The following is a 25,739-nucleotide window of genomic DNA, read 5'->3' on the forward strand; positions in this document are numbered from 1 at the left end:
ACAGGTGGCATAATTGCCACGGTTATGCTGTCTGTGAATCAATACCTTCTCCGGTTGCCACCTCCGATTGGCAATTATGCCACAGTTATGCCACCTCTGAATTAATACATAGTCCGGTTGTCGTTTGAGATTGGTAATTATGCCGCCTGTGAATTGATTTCAATTTAAAGCTGTAATAGTGAAGGTCTCAGAACTGAATTTATGTTTATGGCGGGTTCTAGGTATTAAGGATTAATATTTCATACGATCTAAATAATATTTAAGTTTCATCGTAATTTTTTTCCGAACTGGACAGTTTAATAGAAGAATAATGCTCCATATTTTATCATAGAAACTTCTATGACTGCTGCTTGCAACAGATGATTTATGAACGTCCTTCGCCTGGCAACTAATCTACTCTTCAGAAATTCATTATAACTCTACTTCCTCTCAACTTAGCTACCAGAAATAACGCTTTTGTTTTAGAAAATCGAAAGTCAATTAGGTCTGGAACGAGACAATGATGGCGTCTGATGCTTTTAAGGTTTTATTTGTCCGGGGCTAGGGCTTCCTTTAATTATCAAACCCGCAACCCCTACTCCCCTGTCCCCCTTTGATTTATTAAAACTTTTCCTTTATGCCGGGCCGTTTAGAAGCCACGATATGAGCAAAACTGCACACGTTTTACTTGTTAGTTAAATTGAGTTGTTTCAACTTGACCGAAGTAAATTTAATTCTCAGATTTAGTATAGCTCATAGCTTCGGTTTAAATTGAATTTTTGCATGGTTTAAACTTGAATATGGATTATGCAAAGCTAGCTTAAAAATGTATTATGAGCAAAAATATGCTTTGATCAGCAGCAAGAAAAGCTGGATGATATTATGGGACTTTGTAACTGTTCGCATCATCAAAGCTGAGATAAGGCACTCAGTTTGCGCCACATTGGTTGGCTTTTTAGATTGGCATTTAACTCTCTCAGTTGACCCCTGAGAAAAATAGCGTTTTTCAGTAATAACCATGATCTATTTAATTAGTTAGAAATCGAAGAAAGCGTTTATTCTTATCAACGACCAATCCAAAGTTGATAGGTGAAGATGTAAAATTAATTTCCTCAAAGCTTCGATAATATATATTTCAGACGAGTCCTATACTACCCTAAACTTTCGACATGAATGGGAATGCTCTAAATTACTTTTATGAAAATGAACGTTCTGAAATTCTCATATTGCCTGTCGCACTTATAATTTTAAATGAAATACGTTGAAAAATTAAGGAAATAAGAATGCTGCCATAATGCTAGGAAATAAATGCCCTGTTCCAGTTGGAAAAAATTGCTTGGATTTAGATGTGGGGACGCGGCATTTATTCTGCAGAGGAGCTTTCACGTTTGCCTAGGAAGGGGATGGAGGTGGGTTTTGGTTGGACAGGAATATTAGAGGTAAAAAGCGTATAGTGTTCGTTCTAGGTCTAGGACATTTCCATCTCACAGTTAGCACTGACCTAAATCAGTTTTATTAAAAATTTTTCATTAAACGCAGTTACGACGCGAAAGAGACAAAGTCATAAATAAGCTGTTGAGATCTGGGTTGGACTAATATTTCCCCATTTGGGATTCTGGAAAGCAAATACGTCTCTCAGATTTAAAAAAATTAGTTTTGATGGGAAGCTTATATTAAAAATAAAAAATTATGAAAACATGTTTTTTTCTTTGGGAAAATTAAATTGCACTATTACGTTTTTCGCTTTTACTCAATTTCAGTCATGAAAAAGTGGATCGAAACCTCGCAAATTCGACCAAAATCCAACGGAAAGCCTCTCAGAATTTGAACCACTTTTAATCAGAAATAAAAATTTTTTTTAAGAAAAACCATTCCTCAAGAAACGTTCAGAATTTCCAGTTGCGTGCACCTCTAAAATTCAATATTTGAAACACTTCTATAAATCCTGGTAATTTTGAAAATAACTGGTCTTAATAGGATACCCTATATGGAAAGATATTGATGAAACTTTAGACTAAACAAAAAATCTGTTTCGCCAGAGAATTGATTACAGTATCCAATTATAATATCCAGGAACACACAAATGCGTCAGCTCCCTCATTCATGTACTCTTATGCTGACAAAAGCCTTTCGTTTATATAGGCCTTTAGTAAATAACACAGTAATTTAAAAGGACGTATCCAGACCGGGATAACCCGCAAAAATTGAACCGATTTGGTTTTCTGAGAGACCCAAATCGCCCTCTAATTAACAATTTAATTATCTTTTTGCTTGGCCCTGGAGGGTTGACGAACCTAAATGCTCCTGTTTAAACAATCCTAATAAGATGAATAAGCCAGAACTTTTTTTGCTTCATTTAGTCGAATTTTATAAGTTAATTAAGGGTTCGTTTGAATTAAAACATGGTTGATGCTTGCATGCAAATATCTCTATTCATCATATTTCAAATCTTTTACATATATCTCCGATATCTCAAAAACAAGCCCTTGTTTATAAGTACTTGACATTGAAATTTAATTTGATTCTCATTTGGGGCACCTTCTGTGATCAGTATAACATAAAAAAACAAATGAAATGTTCAAACGTTCCTCATTGAATTGAAATAAACACAACCAAAAACCGGAAGGCTAATTTAAATGTAACCGCGAATCAATTATAACTTTTTGAATTAAAGGATTAATAATACCTGATCGTGACATATGTTTTTGAATCGCTCTTGAAATAATGGTCCATTTAGTCATTGATTTTGCTGTTTGCGGTTTCAAAAAATAACAGAGGTTATTTAGGCAACGACTGAATGAAATTGTTATTTATTCACGAGAAGAAATAATAGGCTTAAATTATTCGAGCGAATAAACAGGTTTAAGTCCTGAGTTTTACACCAAAATTTATTCGATTTTAAATATATTCGATTCCCGAAAAAGTATTCAGTTTTATCACATACTGCCAGTACCATCATGATACTAATTTATTTTTCTTATTTTCGACAAATAGGGTGACAAATGTTGTAGCAAATACTCGTGACCAAACGGGTTTCATTCAATAACTAGTTACATTATGAAACCAGCTATCTTCATTTTGCAACTCGAGTTACAAGTAATACCAGCAACTCCAAGTAAATAAAACGTTACTTGTAGCGTTGCTATGAGTTGAATAATTAGTTCTTAATATGAGAAAATTAAAAAAAAACAAGGGAAATAAATGTCACGTCCATTTATGACTAAAAACAGAGAAAATGAATTAAGAACAGAAAGACGCAAATTCATTAAAACTATTCTTATTTCAACCTTCATGGGAAGGTTATTCTAATGCTGGTACAAAGCCTTTAACTGTTGTTAATTATGCATTAAATGCAGATGAAGGCCCCAGTTTAACGTTGTTATGGGGTAGAAAAATAAAGTATTATTCCTGCTTTCAAATTATCATATTATTCGTATTTCCGAGGGGAGAACCTAAATTACATTTCAGCCACTCAACTAATACTGTTTATTTACAATAAAATGGTTTTAACTAACTGTTGTTCCCATAAGAGTCAAAATTAAATGCAATATGGGGGTTCAGTATTAACCTCTAATAATTTTTAGATTTATCTGTCGCCTTGAGAGAAAAATGATAAAAATTCAGTCTGGATGTTGTCGGAATTTTAGCTCGGAATGATTAACTCAAGATGTTTTATGATGAGGGAAGTGTTTTGTCAATCGAGTGTAAATACTGAAGCGCCCATAAAGTCGATATTTCAGATTTTAACTATGAATATGAAGTTGAGACACCCAGTTAGTTAATAGAAAAGTCTACAATAATTAGGAAGGGGAGAGTACTCGCAAAAATTCAAGTTTCAAAAAATTACAAAATCACTCTGAAAATGCAGACGGGCACATTAAAAAAAACGACACGTTTTTTTTGGGACGCCCTGTAGGATTATTACTAAATTTTAAATTTACCTCCATTAGCTTAATAAACGTCCTTATAATTGAATTTTTTTAAATGAACCTACAAGTAAAGTCATAGGAATCCGAAGGGTTGTCAAATGGACACTCCGTATATGTTTCTCGTACCAATTAATCAATTGGCCGAACGGTCCGCCGACCAAGAGTCTGTAGCTTATGGCGGCCTTTACGTGTGGATGTCGACTGGCCTGTCTAACACTGGAACCAATAATGCAATATACGTCTGGGCTTACTGTTACGTTTTTAATGCCTTGGAGTCCCCCACTTACCTAAACTAACTAGCAATAAAAAGTTTCGTGTAACAATGCTTTCCGGCAACTTATTACAACTTTATCCCACCTCGAAATCATCTTGACATAAGAAAACCTACGTCAAAATGTCAACCCAAAGCACTTACGGAAATTTCGCACTTTTGGAGAACAGTTAATTTATAAACCAAGCAAAACAAACACTTTTCTTTCGCTTAAGTGCAGGAGGTATAATTTACATCAAAAATCAATTTCACCCACTTTGCGTAGACTGACAGGCGTAAAAAAATTTCGCAAAATTGCACAGTTGCGTGTATCGTGGCGTGCCGCGCCAGAAGTTGTTTCGCTGTCACGAACAACGGAACAACGTTCCGAGGCAGTGTTTCGCGCATCGTCCGACGGTCAAAAACTCTTTTCGAACTTAATTCCCGCCACTTTGAGGTCGCCTCATGCGCTTTTTCTGGAAATTCTGGATGTGAAGTTTAGATATTTCTAGGTTCCTTTATATATAACGTGTGAGTTAAACACTATAGGTGGTCAGTTTAGGTTAGTGACTATATCATTCTGAGGATTTTTGGTAAGTGGATAATAAAGTTTTAACAGTTCGTAGAATGTAGGAGTAACAACATTTAACCGACCATAGTTAATTTGAACGATTTCTCCAATTTTTGGAAACAATATTTGCATGGTTGGGTCAGAATCTTGCGTTCAACCAGCACGAGTTACTTCATTTTTCTCACCTTTTTTCGCTGGTTTTAAGACGACATTGAATGGGGTTTACGACAAGGATGGATCGTTTTTTAGCAATTGGTGTGCTAAAATGTCAAATCAATACTTCCGATGTTTTATGAAGGTCTGACAAGGATTTTTAACATATTTAAAATAAAAATTTAAAAGGGTCGAGACGCGCTGGTGTTTTCCTGAGTCATTTTGTCATTTTCTTCCCTTTCTATTTAGTTGACAAATACGCATGTTTTTAGTTTGTTTATGCCAGCTATAAAGAACTTTCGCGCAGCTGAAACAATATTTTATTTCTAGGAAAATCCAATTTTTGAACTCATTTTTACTTGTGACAACACCCATAGGAAACACTGTTAAACCATAACAATATTCGGAGCAACTTTCCGAGTGATGAAGGACGAGAGTTTTTTACATTTCGACTCCTTCAACAAGGTGTCTCATGATTAATTGAAATTTCTAAAATAGATTTATTGTACAGGGGGTCCCTAAATTGTAATAGGGTACTTTGCGTTAAAAATGATCGCAGAGATTCATATGAGCGCATGGCCCCAAGCTTGTAGTTTATGAAGTTTTCTCCTGGTAACGCTTACAATTTTCCAGGTATTAAATTCAAGTCTGGAGTCTAAATATTTTATTTTTGTATTTTTCTCGGGTTTAAGAAAGTTTCTAAGTAATTAATTAGAAAAACGGTAATTGCTCTTTTTAATATAATATCATTTCAATCGAATTTTATTGCCATTTTTTAAACTTCTAATTTTAAGACTTTTCTCCTTATTTCAATGAGTAGCTAGCAGGTGTTTATAATGATGGCCAGTAACTGCCTCCATATTTTTATAAACGTTTGATAACGCACTACAAGAACCTTTAAAACAAATATCTCGAGAGCCATAGGAGCTGCAAATAAGATTTGAATGAGCTAATCAACCTATCACTTTGTCGTGCCAGCCATGAAGCCTAATTTTTTAAATTCCTAATACGAACTTCTGATTAATCATTTCAATTATGTTATTTTACTTTATTTATTATCGTTATGTTTTACAATGTTTTACAACTTTTGACCGTAAAGAACGTTAGGTAGAGTTTTCATCAAGGCATTTCCTTCCATCATTTAATTTCCACGTAGCCTATAATTTCTCCTTCTAATGCAATTCACATTTACTTATGAATAAACCATTTTGAAGGGTGTTTTTAGCCTCTTCTGCTCTTGCTGCTAAAAAGCTCACTTAGCAATTGTATACTTTACGCACAATTAGCGATTATTTTAAAACTGAAAAAGCGTTTTTGGGTAATATTTAATATAGGAATTAATACTGATTTAATATCCGTATTATTCATTCACTTTATATACAAATACCTCGACTTCGCATTAGCACGTGCCTCATCAGTTCTAATGTATATACACCTGTTATAATTAGCCAACTTTCCACAGGTTCAAATATGTCTACGTGCTCTTATTTCATATTTGAACAATTGAGAATTCTCGATTATAACTATGCATAAATCAGCACTTGATTATAAAATGGATTTAAAACTCATCGTCCAGTTCAGTTCAAATAGGTATTGATGATACGTATGAACAAGTTAATCTGGTTTTATTAAGGGGAATGAGCTTTAGTGCCTTTAATGGAATTACAGAATCAGATTTTATTTGGTACAACTAACTTGTTTTCTGGCATATCACGTCTTCTGACACGCCCAGGTAAGTACAAAATATTGAGATATGGTCAAATCTCATTTTCGATAACGGTACGAGTTACGAAGTCTTACTTTGGCCCTTATATCACATTTCTCTGGACACATTTGGTATTTCGCAGCAAATTAAATTAGTTTTTCATGTAACGTAATATCTGAAAATTTATAAGGGGGCGATGGTATCGCATATCAGTAACCACCAGAGGTGCATGTTAATTTCAGCGATATTTTTACAATACTAATTGCAAACACAAAGGGGCGTGTTAGATATAAAGTTTCATCAAAACCCAGAAAGGGAAATGATATCGTACATTCTGACCATTAATAGAAAATATCATTAACTTAATTTAGTTCAGGATGTATCTTCCAAAAAAAAAAAACAGTAAAAAGTAAGAAGAAGACGTCAATGGCAGTAAGAAATAGTGTAAATATTCGGAATTACGAGCCAATAAGAAACTCCACGATGCGGAAACTATAAAACTTTATAGAGAGGGTCAGCAGGCGTGGCTTGTTTACTCTAATAAAAGGGGCTATGTCAGCTGATATTTTGGAAAATATTTAACTTTCCACGATAACCGACGAAGTTAGCGAGATGTGAAGTCTAAGACAGTATCAGACAGTAATATGTTGTAAATACCATGGGAAAACCAACAAGGTTATGAAATAAGTTTGCAGAAAGTTTATGTAACACCTTAAACTAGCAAGACTAAATATGAGGTAAATAAGCAAAGTTGCATCCGTTCATTAAAGTTTGTATAAGTTAATTATGGAAACTTGCCTCGTGACGTTAAGCAGTCACCTAGTAGGTGTTGTCGATGTAAATGCTTTGGTGAATCATAATGAATGCTAGAAGGTCGTTTTTTTCTCAGTTATTCAGGTGGTTCTTATGTAAAATGCGGTTCAAAGTGAATTGCACCAATTGGTCTTCACGATTCACTATCGGCGAAAAAGCTGAACTAATTTCGATGATTGAAAAGATTTTTAAAATTCAGTTCTTTTATTTGCTTATAGGTGGAAGTTACTTTTTAGGAATTATATTGAGATTTATGTAATACCAGGCCATTGAAAAGACGCAAAAAATGTATAATAAGTGTGTTGTTATATCGGCGTCTTGCAAACTTACCCTAGATCTGAAAAGCCAGTTATTGGACTCTTATACAAGGTCCTATAAGAGAAGTTATGAGCGCTTTTCACAAACTACCCACTGAGGCGACATTTTTGGGAATGTGCCTTCTGTTGCCGATGCCTATTGCTTCACTACACTTCGATCAAAAAAGCATTCCAAATTACACAAGTTAAATTTTTAATGCTCAATACATGGATTACGCTGATGACCACAACGGTAATACCTTTATGGTACTCCAAATGGAAATATGCATTTCGAAACAACACAAACGCAGAGTTCGGTTAACAGCTTTTACAACGGGTTATTCCGAATTCATGTTAAACCCAACATGGATTGCTAACGCCTTTAGAAGTTTGTGCTTCAGGAAGACGTTATTTTTTATGAGATACCTAGACATTATATAGGTTTCTTAGGTTAATAGCGTTGGGTTTATAGTGGAACATTCTAGTTAAATACCTGGTGTATATAGCTTTTTTCTACCCCCCCCCCCCCCCCCCCCATTCCTCTAAAAATCAATAGCACCAAAACAGGTAAAAACACATCTAAATATTTCCAACACTTTCTGTATTGCTCTATCGAAATTTTTTACAAATATCTAAATGCGTTTTTAAGATATCGCCTTGCAATACCCATGGTATGGTGTTGTCTCGGTTTGTCAAAAACTCACGAAGCATACCAGCCTGTAAAATAATTATTGTGGTTAGATTTTAGTTGCGATAATTCATCATAGACCGGGCGATCGCAGTGTCAGGGACATGATGTTGAAAGATAATTTTGTATCTTCTCAAACGAGCACACCCTCCGAACGCACCACAGCCAATTGGCCTAAGCACTGGATTGCTTGAAGACAAACATCAACTTAGATAAAGATAAAAAGGCCTTTAAAAGTCGAGTTTAACGTAAAGTTTACAAATCATCAGAAAGTGAATAACGGTAGCTCTCATTTAGCCAAAGAGAATTGTGAAATAAATTTCTGCACAATTGGTCGTTCCTGCATGGTTGACCGCCTTATTTGGTTATAAATGTATTCGTGGTTTCGCTCTCGCATATGAAATTTAATGACGCTAAAGGGTAGAAAGCTGTAAGTACCGCAATTGAATTGTGGCTGCGTTTTGTCAGCTTTCGGGAACTCCAGACTAATTGGGTGCTAATAATCATAATGACTTTATGCTTAATATCAAATTTGAGTAGATAGATACATAAAGTAGTTTTTGTAATTAGGGGAGGCGGTAGCGTTTTCGGGAATGTACTCGTAATGCAATTATCATTTATATTTTAGTAGGATTGCTCAGGAGGGAACGAGACAAAGTATAATTGTTAAGAAACTCTTTGAAGTTGTAGGTTAATTTTCAACGTAGTTGCCGGTCCGTAATTTCTCTTTGTTTTATCACTTTGATTATATGTATTAGAGAAGTGTTTGTAGAAAAGGATAATTTATGTTGTACCATGAAAAAAATTCTCGTCGGAATCGTTGCAACCTGCCGCCTTCTTTCTTGTTTAATTTCTCTTTTGCGCGTTCCCAAAGAAATCCAACGCCATCAAATCGGAGGAACGTGATGGCCACCGGACCGGTCCGTTACTTCTCGCCTAATTATGTCCAAATTTCACATTTAGCAAATCTGCGAGAATTACCTTAGAACGAGGTACGCGATCCTGTCGGAAACACAGATTATATGCCGCCATTAACGGTTAGCCTTCCATAAATTCGATCAAATGTTCAGTGAAAATAGCATAACTATTAAGCCACTACGAGAATCCTAATGGCCTAATAAATATGATAGTTTAAAACTGGATTGTAATACAGGGCGCACCCAACATCGGATCTAGCGCCCCTGCAGCAACGCGTAAAGTGTTTGGTAAGGGTTGGTATCAGTCCAACAATGCGCATGACACCCTTCAGCTGCGTCCGTAAAAATGTAGATTGTTGAGCTCTCTTGCAAACATCTTCAATTTATGTTATTTTGGAACCTCCAAAGAGCAGCAACTTCTAATTTCTGACTGTGATTTAATTTAACGAATCGAACTTGAAAGATGTGTGTCATTCCGATTACATTTATTGAACTTGTTCTGCATCTTATTGTAAGATATCGGTGTTTGTTTAATGTTTCATGACCGGATGAATTGTCTTTCAATTAAAAAAAAATGATTTACGAGGTTGTCGCCTTTCAGGATACCGATTGAAATATGTTTCGGACGCAATGTCGGACTTATTATTACTTTTGATAAAGCATTCCTAGGAATCACATTTTTCATAGTTTTTGAAAGACATTTTGCAGACAGATGAGGCGGAATAACCGGCAGAAAATGGTACACTTGCCGAATGACGGACAGCCGTTTTGATGACTTGTTAATTAAAAACATGTACCGCCTTAAAAGTTGTTTTATTAATTGAACGTCGTTCAATGTTCAGGGTTTTTTGAAAATTGTCAAAAACGAATTATTTCTAGCTTGAACCCAAACGCCAATGGGGAAATTTTAATTGCTCCACTGAACTTATCTCCGAGCTCCGTATATACCATTTCGGGACTCACCGTTTAGCCGGAATACCACTATCCCAACAACAATGCATTGTCCGTTCATCGCAACAATACAAAACTGCGTTCTCTTTGCTACCAACTTATTAAATCATTGACATATTATTACAAACCATAATGAATTCCTGAACCACCCCAATTACCCAAGGAACAATGGCCGTTTGTGATATGAAACGTGCACCTAATTGCAAAACTGCAAGCCTTGCTTCTATACACATCAAAAAAGGCAATCTCAGCATTACTTCTTTCTCACATTCTTTGCCTTTTTCGCAGTTATTTTAAAGTCGATTCACACCACATTCGACAATCCTTAAGTACGGCCGCGCTTATTGCAAGGTTTATGTTGTTATAACACCCATGGTGTAATAACTATTCTTGTCTATACATTCAACATCGTCGAGAAGTAACTTCAAAAGGAAACTTTTGCTTTGAGTGAAGTTTGTTTTGAGTTGAAAGTGGTGATTCGCGGACCAAGATTTATGCAGGCGGAGTTTCTGAAAGGTTTTTAAAAATGAAGCAGGAAATAAAAACGCAATTTAGATGGAAGGCATAACACAAAAATGCTTTTTTTTTTCATTTTGTCTCGGAACGCTCCTCCGAATTTCTGAAGATTGGTCGGCGGAGCGTTAACAAGTGTTTCGGGCCCTTAGCAAAGGGTGCATCTTATTCCCTGTTAGTTTTGATGGTGTGCAATTCAATCGGTTCAATCGCCCCTACTAGCACGTGTCGCGTCGTTCTCACAAAATGTAAAGAAAAAGGGTGTGTTATGCCACTCGGCACTTAAATTTTTCAGTTGAAAAATTGGAATTCAACTTAAGTTTAGCTACAGCCGGACTGTAAATTTTGCAGCCAGTCTTAATGCATAAATAAATACTTTCGACTGTGCGGTCGCCTCCTTAACATACACATTGTCGAATTCACTCCAGCGTCTCGTGAACTTTTTCGAGAATTCTTTTCCCCGATCAGTTCATACATAAAAGACGAGCTAAACATTTGAAAAGCTTCGGATGCCCACTTGAAGTCGACGTTGGAGGGGGGGGGGAGGGGGGTTCCTCTTGCCCGAAATAGCCCTTTCATTGAAAAGTGTTTTAAAGTTGCACTATTCAGTCTATACTCTTAAGCAAATAATGGGGCATCACTTTTCAACCCTTCGATATACGAATCTTTACGAGCGCGATAATTTAAGCATAAGCAACGTCGAAATGCATATTTCAGTGAACTAAAAGCGACATGAGGGCCGGGCCCTTTGAGATTTGTTGTGGTATTCACGTTGCCCGCGACTTAAAGCAAAGGGCAACCGTCGACATTCTGCAATGCACCGTAAAGGCTTCAGTGGTAAAACCTGCTGCTTGTGCCATGAAGGGAGAAAATTAGCTGGAGCCCTTTCGAATTATGTCGGTGAGGAACTTTTCAAATTCGTCTTGGGCAAGGTCAAGATGACGGGTTGGATTAGTGAAGATATTTAGCGTATCGTGTAATAAGTGCGTCGCTAGGGTTCGAACATCACAATAGTTTTTGAAGGCCTTTGTTCTCTTAAACGGCCCATAAAGCGCTAAAAGGCCATTTGTAGAGATAATTGCAGTCCCGGAGGGCTCATCAAATATTCAAATAGCAATACGAAGGCATACTTCTCCGGTACAGTTTCGCTTGGTGTTCTCCGTTTCCTGGATGGCTGCTCTCGTTTTCCATAAAATTTAATAAAACAGCCTGCTGTATAGTTTTTTTTGTCTACTACGTGATTTGGATTTATGAGTCGCACGAAGTGTCTGTTTTTAGGACCCATATAAATTGATTAGGAGAATCGTAGAATAGAGGAAGCCTCGTCGAACTGTTTTATTTCGGAATTTGAAGATAAAGCCAACGGTTAAAATAGGCATTGGCGGTGTGTTTTGTCTAATTCCAACGTATGCGGCATTAATAGATTTTCGTTTAAAATCTTTTATAAAAATAACGAAAATTCTTCTGGGGCATTAATTGAAGGAAATCTAGATCTATTACTGCTTACAGGATTCTCGTGTTACACTTGGAACTATTTAATAAGATTTATTAATGCTATACAAACTTTTAAATCTCTCTCCATTTACGAAACTTTCAAACGAGTATGAAAATCCCAATTGGCAAGGCTTCCTGGAGTGCTGGGAAATATCTGCGCTCAGTTCGCTCCATATTACAAACTTTACAAGAATACGTAGATTAAGGTAACCGAAGAGAAAACAACGTGGAAAAAACTGCAATAATGCATTGCATTTATCTATTATTTTACTAATTTGTAATGTTAAAATTGAATAGAAGTATTAAAAAAAATCCCAAAGTCCGTTCGTAGTAAAATGTGGGTCAATTCCCGTAAGGCGAGAGTTTATATAGGGTGTTAATTTGAAAATTTACCATCCCTAGTTTTCCCTTGTTCTAGGCTATTTAAGAAAAATCCTGAAACTGGCCAGCAATATTTTCAAAGGGGTGCAAAATGGTTTTAAACTTAGTTACCAGGAGGCGACACCGTACGTTGCAGAGACATACTTTTCGCATTATTATTGTTTAAACCAGAAATTTACTTTTCTCCATCAATTTTTGGGCTAAAAGATTTAAATTAACTATCAAGGCTTTCGAAATTGTTTCATTACCTTTTCATCATTTTCTCATCATTTCTTCTAGCGAATATGCCGCGATGTTGATCCAATAAGGACTACGTCAACTTTGAGAGCCGTAAATACCACCAGCTTCAAAATGTTAACTTGAAAATCATAGGAAAAAATAATTGGAAAACGAGAGATATGGTTCCTTCGAGATAATTTATAAAACATAAAATTCGGCCACTGATGATCCAATTTAAAGAAAAATTATTGAAGAGTGTAACGTAAAAGATAATCTCGCTTAAATGTCGTGATAAAAAATCGCTTTCCATTTAACATTTTTTACATACGTCTCTGAGCCCCAGGGCTTCGCTCCGGGGGAGTTAAGTTTTATGGCACTATTCGGCTCTATTGAAAATATTCTTGACGTGTTTCAGGATTTTTCCTAAATGTTTTGCATTCAGGAAAACGTAGGGGTGGCACGATTCCAAACCCAGACCTTATTTGCTCATAGAAGTCTCGTTCAGACATTCTGCAATATTCCTTAGATTTACATAAATCCTGCCACTGCTTTGTTTCTCCTAGTTTTATTAAAGATAAACTCTATGGGATTTTTGCGACCCGAAATAAATTGCATTAATTTTTAAGATACGTCTTTATACATAAATTGTTGTTTTCTTTATGGGCTATAATGAATGGAAATACACAGAATATTTAGAGGATGTTACCATCCACTTCTTTCCTAATTTCAGTAATTTGGTTTCTTTTGGTAATAGCACATTTTAGAGTTTCCTTTTATTCCATATTATGCAGCTTCACTGAATGGCTCAAGTAAGCCTAAATAGGAAGTCATGCGACATGACTAATTTCCATTTTATTTTCTTCTAGTTATTCCCGCATTTTCCGAATAAATTTCCTTACTGCTGAATAATTAAACACCTTAATCAAAGATAAAAGAAAAGTGGATAAAATCTTCAGTTTGCCGCTAAAAGTCCCGACCGATTCCTGATTATTCGTACTCCTGCGTAAACCTTACTGGCAATAAATCGTTGAGTTATAAAGCTAATTATAGGACATAAATCTTGTTTCTTTCAAGCCCGTTTATTTCAAGAAATTCGATAAGACTCTTTTTGTCGATAGAGTTTCAAGGTTACTGTTCAAATTATAGCACTTGCCATCAGTGCGCAATCACCAGAAAAGAGGTCCCATTTTGTTAGCTTTTGCCGATTTTATCAGCCCTGATTTACGGAAGGAAGATAAATACAAACAGAATAGAGTATAGAGATTAGTCTATCAGTTTCCTACCAAACAAACCTATTGTTCAATTATGTCAGTGTTTGAGAACGTGTATTGCTTGCTGTTCCTATATCAATGAACTTCCAGTTTGTGGCTAAGTTAGAAGGAAAGCTGAAGTTAGTTATTTGGTTCATTCGCGTTAACAGACTGATATTGTCTTCTTAATTTAATATTGATCTTGGTTTCAGCAGCGAACAGAAATATGCCGACTTCAGCAAAGTTCTCTTGGGAGCCAGTTTTATTAACACTTTCTGAAATACGAAAATTCTATTTAGGAAAGAAATTTCGGAATTTTTTACCAGCCCGAACCAGCCTGAAAGGAAACTCTCAGTCATTACAGGAAAGTTTTTTTGACTAACTTCGCCTGGCTTTTGAAGCAAATAATTATTAGTATAAAAAAAGCTTTATTTCTATTGTTAGTAATTTAATACGAATCAAAGTTCAAGGAAATTTGCTTTTAACGTTTCGTCCCCACCTATAATTTATATTACCAAAGACGGTGAAAGTGCAGACGAGGCGATCTACCGCGCTTCTCCGCAAAGACTGAGGTGGCTCTTGGATCGTGCGTTCTATTTATACTGCGTGCATGCGCGCGCCTCCGCGTGTGCAGTAGGCATACATTGTGTAGTGGAGCACATGCTGCTAATCTGGGTTGAGGGTCGTAATTTTTTTCAGACGGTTCGCAAATCGTTTTCGTTCGCTTGTATGGGATTGTTATGATTCCTCCCTTTTTGTTTTGATTTGAAAATATTTGATTTTTATTTTATGCGCCTAAGGCTCAAATTTCCCATGGATTTTCGCACTTAAAACGTTTTCGCAAACGTAAAATCATAATTAAGAGGTATTTTCGCGCTCCAGACGTGACCGATTAATAATATCTGGCGGCTTATTGATACTAAACCTATTAATCTAAAATCCGTTAAACGGAATTATTCCCCACCGTTTTATGATAAACATATACAGAGTTATTGTATTTCAAATCAAAACATTCTCGACGATGAACGGTCCTATTTATATTTTTTCTAAAACCATCCGCAGTTGACCCGCTGTAGTTACTTAAAAAACCATTTCAGTTTAAGCCGAACTCGTTTGAAAAAGGGCTGCAAGAATTTTCATCGATGAGGGTAATCGAAATCCAAAAAATCCTTCCGATTTGCATGCTACAGGGATTTAAAAAAGCCAGGGAGGGTAATTTGAGATTACCACAAATGAAGCGTTCTGGCAAAGTCTGTAATACAGATAAGACTTTACAATCGTATCCAAAAATGGGATTTAACTAAATCTAACTGAAATATCTCGGTACATTTAAAAAGTGCACCGAACTGGGTGGTTTAGGTACAATAGAACTTAATCGAATTAAACAAGTACGTTTGGATCAAAAAAGGAAGAATTCGAGATTTATTGGTGTCAAATGTCCCGCGATCTGTCAATGGAGGTTCTTTCCAATTTGAAAGGGATGATAAATTATGGGGGGGGGCACGAAAAAATGTCTTGTAAAACTGAGAAAAGGGAAATGGTCCAAATCCGGGGCTTTTTATTTCAACTAAAAACGTTTTCACCTAATGAAATACCAAGCGTTTTTCTGATTCATTACAGTATTGTTTTCATTGAATTATTGTTATCCCTTTTTCGAACTTTCCGGGTTTAAGGCCTGCGAGTTTATATATGTTTTTGCTGGTGTAAAAATGTGGTGCGTTGGAGTTGAGCAAGTAATTTGTTTTTGAGCTTGTGAGGGAATTAAACGTACCAGTTTTCATTGGATTTTCCCCATGTTTAACAAAGATTTTTTCAGATTTGAAGTTTTAATCCCCACTGAATGTAGAAATCAATTTGCTTCAAAAACGGAAATTTTTCAAACACCCAAAGGATTTCTTGGAGTTTTCAAGAACTCTTCGTGGTGGTCAAAGAGTCTTTAGACATTTTTACAGTTTCTGACGGAGGTTTATGGAAAAATTAAGAACAGACAAGTGAGTTTTAGCGATTTCCATCTTACGAGGCATAAGAAGATAACATTTTCGTCGTGTCTTCGTCATTCTGTTTAATTACCAATCAAGTTGAAAATGTTACCATTTATTCAGAATACGTGCCAAAGAGATTGTTGAGTTCGAAATTCATCGTAAAACTAGATATATTGAGGCTGAAACAACTTTCCATTTCTGCAAGGTTCCGTCCCATTTTCTCGCCATTAATTCTCCTCTCTCCGACGCAGGCTATTATCTAACGATTGGGACTATCAGGAACCTTAACAAATATGCTAAAGGGATTTAGCCTAGTCAGTAACATGGAACAATTCGCAATTGATCTTATTGAATCCGACAAATACCTCATCAGCACGCATATTCTGCGGTATCGCCTGGACCACAGATAGTTGCAAAGGAATAATTAGCATCGAATTTGGGCCTCCTCTAAAGCTCAAACTGATTCCTGATTAAGCTCTTCCGACGTAAACGTTTGTTGAAAATAAATCCGTCACTAATAAAGCTAATTATGGCCCATAAATCTTTGTTCTCCTTGGAGCCGGGAAAACGTGATACTTTATCTCGTTGTCGGTTGAGATTAGAGGTTTAGGTTTCGGTCGAGTGCAACACTGAATGACTTAATCACGAAGAAGCGATTTAGGCAAACCGCAATAAATATCCATAAAATTACCTCCAAATTAATGCAATTCAACTTAACTATGGACCAACTAAGGCCCCTCAAACCCGCGTATTTCAAAGTCAATTTTAGCGGCGCATTCGCAAATATTCGGCACGCAAAGAGCCAAATTGAAATGGCATTATGATAGCTGCACAGGACTTTAATTCCAACTTTAATTCTCAACTCCAAAGTTGTTAATTACTTCTAAACCTCTGGTTACGATTTGTTGGTAATTAAAGCGTTTATTGGCATCCCAAAGGGATTATTTTTCCACCCTAGTGACTTGATTGACGTATGAATGCGTCTTGCTTGGATATCAGTGCCAAGCTTTTTCGTGGATAATGGAAAAATCAATTTTTATTGAGTAATCAGTCGTGTGCTATTTTGGATGTTAGAGGGTGTACATTACATACATAACAGTTGTCTAGCTCTAATAGAATAGTAAATAACGGTTTTCGGAAATAGACGCATGGCGTATCGAAAGTGATGGTCAGAAACTAGGGCGTAAAGGAGACGTCGAAGCAGTACCAGTAGTTCATTTCATCTTTTACCCATCTGGCTTTTGAAGCACTTCGACGTCCCTAGTGTTTTCCGACGAAAAAGCTCGGTCTTGTTTAACTCGATATCTCTCACCGTTTCTGGAATAAACACATTTTTTTAGGCACGATTTTAAATGAATTTAGCCGACAATCCCATCCTTCAGCATTACTGCCGTGGACGGAGGTTGAGGAATCAAGGCGCCAGTAAAATGCTCTCTCATCGCTTATGACGAAGACATTGGCACAGGTAATGTCGACATATCAACGAAATCTTCTCGCTTTAGCATTTAATTATAGATTTGTGTCTGAGCATACTAACAGAAAATGGAAACGGAATAATCTCAGTAAATCCCATCTATTGTGATCTCGAAGTTATGGCCCACGAAAGGGTGAGGTGCTAGACAACGCCCGTCGGCGGATCAGCTTCTTTCTTGAGGATCTCCATGACAACAGTCCTTTACTTGTAGATTTGACTACGATTTCGTTATGGCATCTAAGGTGAAAGAATACTTAATAATCAATAGTGGCTACTCTCATTGATTTTCTACCCTAAATAAATTTTCCACAACTTTCGATTCGTGTTTTGAACTTGAGCGCATTCACTTCGTGTTAGCCAAAGGTGTTTGTCCATTTAGATATTCAAAACGAGTATTCACATTTTCGGAGAAGCCTTTCCAACTTGCAAAAGTTGTATTTAAGAGAAGCTGCTCGGCCACAAATTCGCGATTCAGGGGTGATTTGCAGTCCAAGAAGGACGTTGGGTAAAAGAGAACCTCTTGGTCTAATGTGGGCCTCCCCGAGGAGAAAATAAATAGAGGACGTAGCCGATGCTTTCAGCAACTATAGTCATCTCATCACCTAGTGTGTGTGCATTTAGAGCAACAAATGTCCTTTAGGTCTACAAAGTATGAATGTGTAAGGGAGTATCGGAAATTTGAGTCAAAAAAATTACCAGTTGAAGTGCCGGCTCGTTTTTCTGACTTGAAAGAAAATTAGCAAAATCGGTTCGTTTAAATTAAATGAATTCAATAAATCTTGAATAAATTCGGAGTTTCAGCGACAACAAAAGAGAATTCCTGAAGAAAATCGTTACATGTTTCATTAGTCGTTAAACACCCTGACTTTGTCGTCTCATTTGTAACGGTTCAAGTGAGAAGTTGTTCTATGAAAAGGGGAACAAATTGTATAATTCCAGGCCGACCCTGAATTTTTATGTTTTCACTAAAATCTCCTTAAATACACAAAATATTGTTTACGATATCAGTCACTGTAATTCCGTCACATCTAGAAAACATTTCGCAATCAGCCGGAGGCGCGCGGAGTGATTTAGATTAAGGGAGGTTTCGAGGGGTATCGGCTGGTGAAAATGTTGCCGAAATGAATAGGGAAAAATAACAGTTAAAGGAAATTACGAAAACGAGTGATCGTCCAGCATTGTCGACCGGAAAGAGAAAAATCCACAACGTTGAAACATTCCTTGCGGAAAATATTTGAAGCTCTCCATTTCCAGATGGATAAGTTTTTGTGGAAGTCGACGAACAGGCGTAAATCAGTGATGGCTTTTATGAAGTCACAAGGCATGTGGCATATTCGCTTTTTCCGTCGAATTACTCTCTATTGCAGGACTTTTATTGTTCCATTTTCTCTGATATCAATTTACATGCTTACAATTACGGCCACTTTCGTATGAAATGAGCCACCCAGTTATAACAGTACTTAAGTCCTATAATTTTGGCAAAACGATGCTTCATAAAAGAGTATGAAATGTTCAGAGTTTCAGTAAAGAAAAAAACAACTTTTATTAATTAGAAATTTAATAACGAGTAACATCGCTTCGTACAGTAATGCAAGCATGCAGTCTTCACGGCACGCTTTCCAACAAATGATCAATATCCTCCTGGGGCATGCCACTCCATGCTATCTCAAGGTGGTATCTGCGTTTGGAGGACTCGGTAAAAAAATTCGAAGATGGCGATTCTATCATGTCTCAAAGATATTCGATGGGTCATAGATCTGGAAACTTTGCAGGCCAAGGCAATATTTCACCTTCGGGCTATTGGACGGCAACGTACATAATAAATAAAGCTGTGATCGATTTCAGTCAAATTTGTTTAATCGTCCTTAGATGTGGCCCGATAGCAGAACTGTGCCGCTTCGATCGTGTCACGCCTTCAGTGATGAATCGGCCGCTTGTTTCAGTTTATTTAATCCTCAAGTAATATGATTTATCGCCATTTTGTCGAGCGGGATTAATAATTTAAAGGGCTACAGGGGAAATCACTTGGCAGTGCTTCAAATTTATGTTCTACTTGACACCGTTTGTCTAGGTGTAAACCAGGAATATTTTCCCATTATTTGGAGAAATTTATTAGGCAATTCGTCCTCTCAAGTGAGGATTTGTTTCGTTTTAGAGAAAGTTGGAGAATGTAATTTAGGTTAAAGGGGTATTCCTAATCAACTGTACGCTCCAATTTTTTGTTATGTAATTAATAAAACGCTCACTAACTGCGCGACTTAAGCGCACCAAGTTACTCAGTTGCCGGTCGGAGTAAGTAACTGAATAAATCTAAAAATCCTTCTCAACTTAATCTTCATGCATTGACACAGGGCCGGTCTTAGCAAGTCTGACGCGCCGGATGAAGTTTTTAATCACTGCCCCCTACCCTCAAGAAAAACCGTCGATCAGGAAAGTTATGTGAATTTATTGTGAATTAACGTCACTACACAAAGATTGTTGCCAAAAGTTTGCTTGTTTCTTAGCCTCTTTTGAGCAGTGTACCTGGAACAAATTCACCGAGTCACAAAAGCATTAGAACGGCACTTGGTTTTTGAAATAAAATGTTTTGTCGTTTCTATGCATTATAAAAAATCATATAAGCTAAGTATATTATACAAAAGTACGAAAATTTTCATTAAATTAGACTAAAATAATATTTCAAATAATTAGGCGCAGCCAGTGTAAACTCTAATTTTTCTGTGCGGATGATAAAATTTAATCCTCAAACGTATTTGAACAAAATGAAAGTAAATAGATTTTTAATATTTTAATATTTATTTTTAATAATTTATAATTTATAAAAAATCAACTGCGATTGTTAACATCAAACTGAAATATCATTTCCCAAATGCAGGTAACAAATATTCCGCTACAGTCGTTCGTAGTTACCAAAACTATCTCTATGTCATGAGGGAATTGGAGAGAAATTATCAAATTAGAGCAGGGTCAAAATCATTGTCATTATGGAGATATATTCGGAAGAGGGTCGCGGCATCCAGGCTGGAAGGTTGACAGGTAAAATATGCGGTGTCATAATATACCATTAATTTATCATGCCTTTAGATAGGCTGTTAGATGTTCCTAGTTAGTTTGAATGTGGGGAAATATCAGGATGAAAGGGTTGATATCTAACACTGCTGGCGGTGTATCGATACCCTGTCTTTTAGTCATTTGCTGCTTAAGTTTTCTTGTAACAAGAATCACCTACGTTGTAAAATCATATACTGGAAGAAGCTCCCTCCTACATAGTAATTAAATAATAAAAGCCAGGAACGCTTGGTAGTTTAAGTTAAATAACGCTTTGCCTTAAACGATTGAGGAAACCCTAAGAGGGGAAAATTAATAATTGAAAATTTAAACGTGGAAGCCAATGGGATTAAATCTGGCCCTGCCAATTAAAACTTTCCCCTCAATTTCCTTTCTTTGTAATATGGCATACATCAAAACGCTTTTCGATGACTGATATCGTAGGCCTAAGCTAATCACCACCAAAATTAAATCCGAAAGTTACCATTCTTCTCGTGTAATGACGTCCAACCCGGAGATCCTAATCCAATATTTCTCTCGTATTTTTGCCGTTATCTGACAGGTAAAACATTGTAGCTTCCTACCTCGATCTTACATAACACGATTATAGAGAATCAGGTGTAGAACACCAGCACATCAACGTTCTTTAATTTAATTGGATTGCTGTTTGCCTGCTAGGCCTAAACTGATTACACCCTACAATGAAGCCGAGGGAGAGTAAAAAGTTCTGGGTATAACTCTCTATAGAATCGCGAACTATTAGATTAAATAGACAATTAGGTTGAAATTGTCTACCTACTTTACTGGCTAAGAAATTTCATTAAGAGCTCGTGCCGACCATGAAGAAGCATTATTTCTGAACAATTAATATATTCCCACATTGATTGTTCGGAGCGATAAAGTTTGTACTCGTTCTTCTTGGAACCAAATGAAATTTGCTTCATTTGAAGTAGCCAAATTGTTGATGGAAGGGAGTGTACCAAGGAACAATAGGGCAATTAGTATGAATGAAAATTAAAATTTGAGACATAGAATTAGGAATGAGCAATTAAGCGTTTTTCTTCCAATTATCCAACAAAGTTTTATCAACATGGTATGCCCTAAATCAAGATATACAGGATGTCCGAATTTTTTTTGCAAGAGTTTCACACCAAAAACTCGCGGTAGTACAAACTGTATTTTTAAAAACACTACGTTAGAGGACGTCAAAATTTCGCTTAAAAAAATTGTTCACAGCTGCTTCAGTTTTTGAGATATCAAGTTTATACATTTTCAATCCCTTGATTGGGCAATAACTCTTTCATCACTCGTAACTTTTTACGGACGCTTGAAAGCTGAGGCAGCTGGAACATAAAATATTTTTGTCCCTAGTTTTAACACTCCGCGTTAGGTAACGCAGCGTTTTTCGAGTACAATTTACAAGTTAAACTGATACTGTTTTGTTTGCAGATTACGTGGGCAATGCCTGCGACAAGACACCCGGACACCCTGTATAAGAGTTATAATTAGACTAATTAATTTCAAGACGGAGGGTTTGTTTCGGAGTGGCGAAATCGGAAACCCAATTTAACTGCTCCCTTTTATTCAACGTTCAGGGCGTGAAATTAAAACCCCACTGAATTAGAAAATTGGCAAAATTCGTTTTCAATGCTGTACGAAATCGATGAACATTTCTAATTTTGCTGTGTACTCGAGGTCCAAATTTTAGGTTCGTGAGGGCGCGGGAACCAGAGAAGATACGACGTCGGTTGAAATTGATCGAAAAACCATACATGTTTTGATATACTGTGACTTCTTGCGAACATGCTTGAAATTGAAGAAATTCCTCTAACCTTGATGGTTATCACCGGAGATTACACTCTCACGCTGAGGAACGTTCGATATTCGAGTGGATATCAAATTCCAGGTCAGGACGTTGCCGTTTCCTTTTAGTTAATCAGAGATGTGTAGGAAAATAGCCTCACTAGAGGTTTCTTTGAGACGGAACCAAACAAAATAACTACCCCGAGGGCTTTATACTGGCATTGAACCGGCATGGGACTGTCCCGTGTCTCCTGGGGACGAAATATTATTATCTCAAGTAGCCTTCAGAGCAGTTGTCTATGTTTGTCTTCTCGTCACTAACACCTTCCACGAGACTATGCGCCTACGGCGGTCTAATGAGAGCCAGCTGGTTCGAAACTGGTAGCGGCCTGGCCTGGAATTCGTTGGTCGCTACAATATGAAATGTTCATTATCTAAATTGGAATATTTATTATATGCAAAAATAAAAAAATCTGAATCAAAAAACAATTGCAGATTTTGTGATTTGGCCCACTTGATTTGAATTGCGGATGCAAAATGTCAATAATTCCGGACACCAGCAAATAATGAAAATGCATTTCGAAATGTTCAGTTTTTCCCGGATATTGCAGAAAACACTGGAAATTATTTTAATTTCAATGAGCCTGTTGAGTAATTAATTGAGAAACTTAGCTACGACCAAGCCGAAATTGTTATAGTGTAGCTGAAACCCCAACGGTGAGTTTCGAGTTTAGACCATCCTGTACAGGGATTATAAATTTTGCTTATAGCTAATTTTTTGCCGACGAAAGCCGGTAATTAATTTTCTTGAACAATATTAATTTACTATAATATTTTTCTAACATAAGTTTCTAGCTTAATCCAGTGTACAAAATATCATATTTTCAATTTAGTAAGGCCTCGCCCTGCTCAAAATAAAGAGTTAATTTAGCAACGAAAATAGAACCTAAAACTGAACCTGCAATAATTTTACTAGGCTGTAAGATCGCATTTATGGCAACATTATCCTTTACGAGGCATGACCGCACAGTGTTGCATATTTCAAAACCGACGCAAAAGTGTCGTCGATCTCAAATAAGTCAGCAGGAAAAATTATTATGAGGTAATGAATAATTTAACCTTCGTTTACTTCCAGTTAATAAATCTTAGCTACACTTAAATAAAACCTTAATAACTACGTGACACGGAATTGCCATCAAAACCCTTATAACGGTAATAAAGCTTTACACAATGGCTTTAAATTTGCATGTTATAGGAGGCAATTCACAGCACATACTTTATTGGGTATAAAAAGGCTTTGATCGTTTAGCCAAAATGTGAATATCTATAAAGACCCTTATGAATTTTTAGTGAGTTAATTCTGCCAATTTGCTCCCGTAAAATTCAATAGGCAAAGTCCAAAGAGTCACCAGGAGATAGGAAAGTATCCCAAATAGATCTATTCGCATGCGAACTGGAACTGGTTGATTAGGAACGACAGGCATCTGAATGCAAACTCTGTTTGGCCATCTAGGATAATCCGGGAATGGGATTTTATTTTCCAGGAATGAGTTTTCATCTAAATAAGATGGATTTGTTTGAGTGTAACGCTGGTCCTGGCATGTCCGTTCCAATACTGGTTAGTTGACTGCGCCAACGAAGATTGGGCAAGCCATGCGAGAAGATGAGGAGAAAATGTTGAGAAAATGGAGTCACTGTAGTTACATTAAGCTTCAGGAGCGATCTTTTCAAATCGAAATGTACACGTTTGGAATATGGTCTGGATGACTTCTTAGCGGGTTGAGCATCGTGCAAATGAGCTGCTACTTGCTCTAAGAGCTTCCAGCGAAACTGTCGATTTTAGGTCATGATTTTACTCTATGGTTAAAATTACGTAATTTTTGGTTCGCGTCACAAAACGTAATAATTGAGAGCCGCTTTACGTAAAATGACAAGTCGCATAAATTTAATATGTTAGAAAAGAATAGAGATACATTCGAGCGTCTAAAAGTAACCTTATTTATTTGCACGGTTGCCGTTTAATTTGTTGAAGTTTTGGTATAATTTGGTGTTTTAAACCGATGTGTTCTTTGTTCATCATCTTTTGTAGTAAAAATGTGTTTTTTGAGAATTAAAATAGAGTTCCTGGTTATTTATTATCGATATTGTTCCTGCTACATATTGATTGTGAAAAGGTGTGGCATCGCTGCCGATACGAAGTCTGGGACGTGTGTGTGAAAAGCTACGTGGCTCGAACCATTTGTGAGACGCAAGTAGATTATGCAAATGACCAAAAAGCTGTGTTCTGTACTTATGAATTTGGAAGAAAAAAAATCGAGGATTCCTTGGTATTTGGAGAAGCTTTTCAGTTCGCGGTGAGTTGCTTTTCCCCGGAAATTTAAATTAACTATTTCAACTATTCCTCAGGAAATTTAAATTCGCAGCGCAGCGATGCCTGTTGCTTCTTTCTGGAACCTTAAGAAAACTATCGAATTTATAATTAACCGTTTCAATCAATGTTAGCAAAAAATAGAGAATGAAAGTGGCCAAGAATTCCTGCTTTAAATTAATGGATTTGACAGGGATTATTTTTGGCAAATCCGTTTTTACTTTAGTAAGATTTACATTATCGGATCAGGGGCTATATGACTTTTTTAATGACGAAAACGAAATTATACGAACCCTTGAAATGGTCCGAGGAAAAATCTGAAATTTTGCCGCGTTATACATTGATAATGGTGCGTTTTTTGTCCATGGACCCATTAGCATTTTTTTTATTACTCTGCGCAGTTCTATCGCTCCCTGAAATATCTCCGTGATGATATGTTATAAATTGTATATTGGACGCAGTTTAGTCACATGGCTCAAAACATTTACATTTACTACAGATAAAACAAGTTTATAGAATAAAACACTCCAGTCTAAAAATTCTGTAAACGGGCGTTGAGTAAATATTTGCGCACGCTATGAATACATGTCACCGATGTCATTCAAGTGAAAAGCGCGGCGAACTCTCAACTCATCCTTTTCATGAAAAAATTGAGCAAATATCGTTACCTTCTGAGTGGACCTGAACGTCGGAAGAAACTCAACATTGACGAAATTGATAAGATTAGCTCTGAAGACATCCCAATGCCCCTTTCTTGTTTATTTTGCGATATTCCTCGATTTGCTTTCGCTATCCGGTTTTACTACGAAACAAAGTTAGATGTTATTGAATCAGATTCTATGACATGACCCTTCAATTCATCCCTATCGATTCGATAAATGATAATTGAAAAATGTGGATTCGGCTTCTCGTGTAACCAATTTATAGGTATAGTTATTAATATGTTATTCGATCT

At 36.5% G+C, this 25,739-nt stretch overlaps 1 protein-coding gene across 3 annotated transcripts in view; it reads left to right on the forward strand.

Annotated features, from left to right (window-relative positions):
- The first annotated feature begins 4,527 nt into the window (after positions 1-4,527).
- LOC136339129 (tachykinin-like peptides receptor 99D) overlaps positions 4,528-25,739 on the forward strand; it is a 69,617-nt gene continuing 48,405 nt past the window's right edge. For 2 of the 3 annotated variants that reach the window (XM_066282121.1, XM_066282123.1), the window contains exon 1: positions 4,528-4,751. The gene's annotated coding sequence lies outside the window, so the exon portion shown is untranslated. Of the gene's footprint in view, positions 4,752-24,688; positions 24,771-25,739 lie in introns of those variants that run through there. The other variant, XM_066282122.1, reaches the window with a different exon arrangement.

Source organism: Euwallacea fornicatus, chromosome 5 (assembly GCF_040115645.1).
Source record: "Euwallacea fornicatus isolate EFF26 chromosome 5, ASM4011564v1, whole genome shotgun sequence".
NCBI lineage: Eukaryota > Metazoa > Arthropoda > Insecta > Coleoptera > Curculionidae > Euwallacea > Euwallacea fornicatus.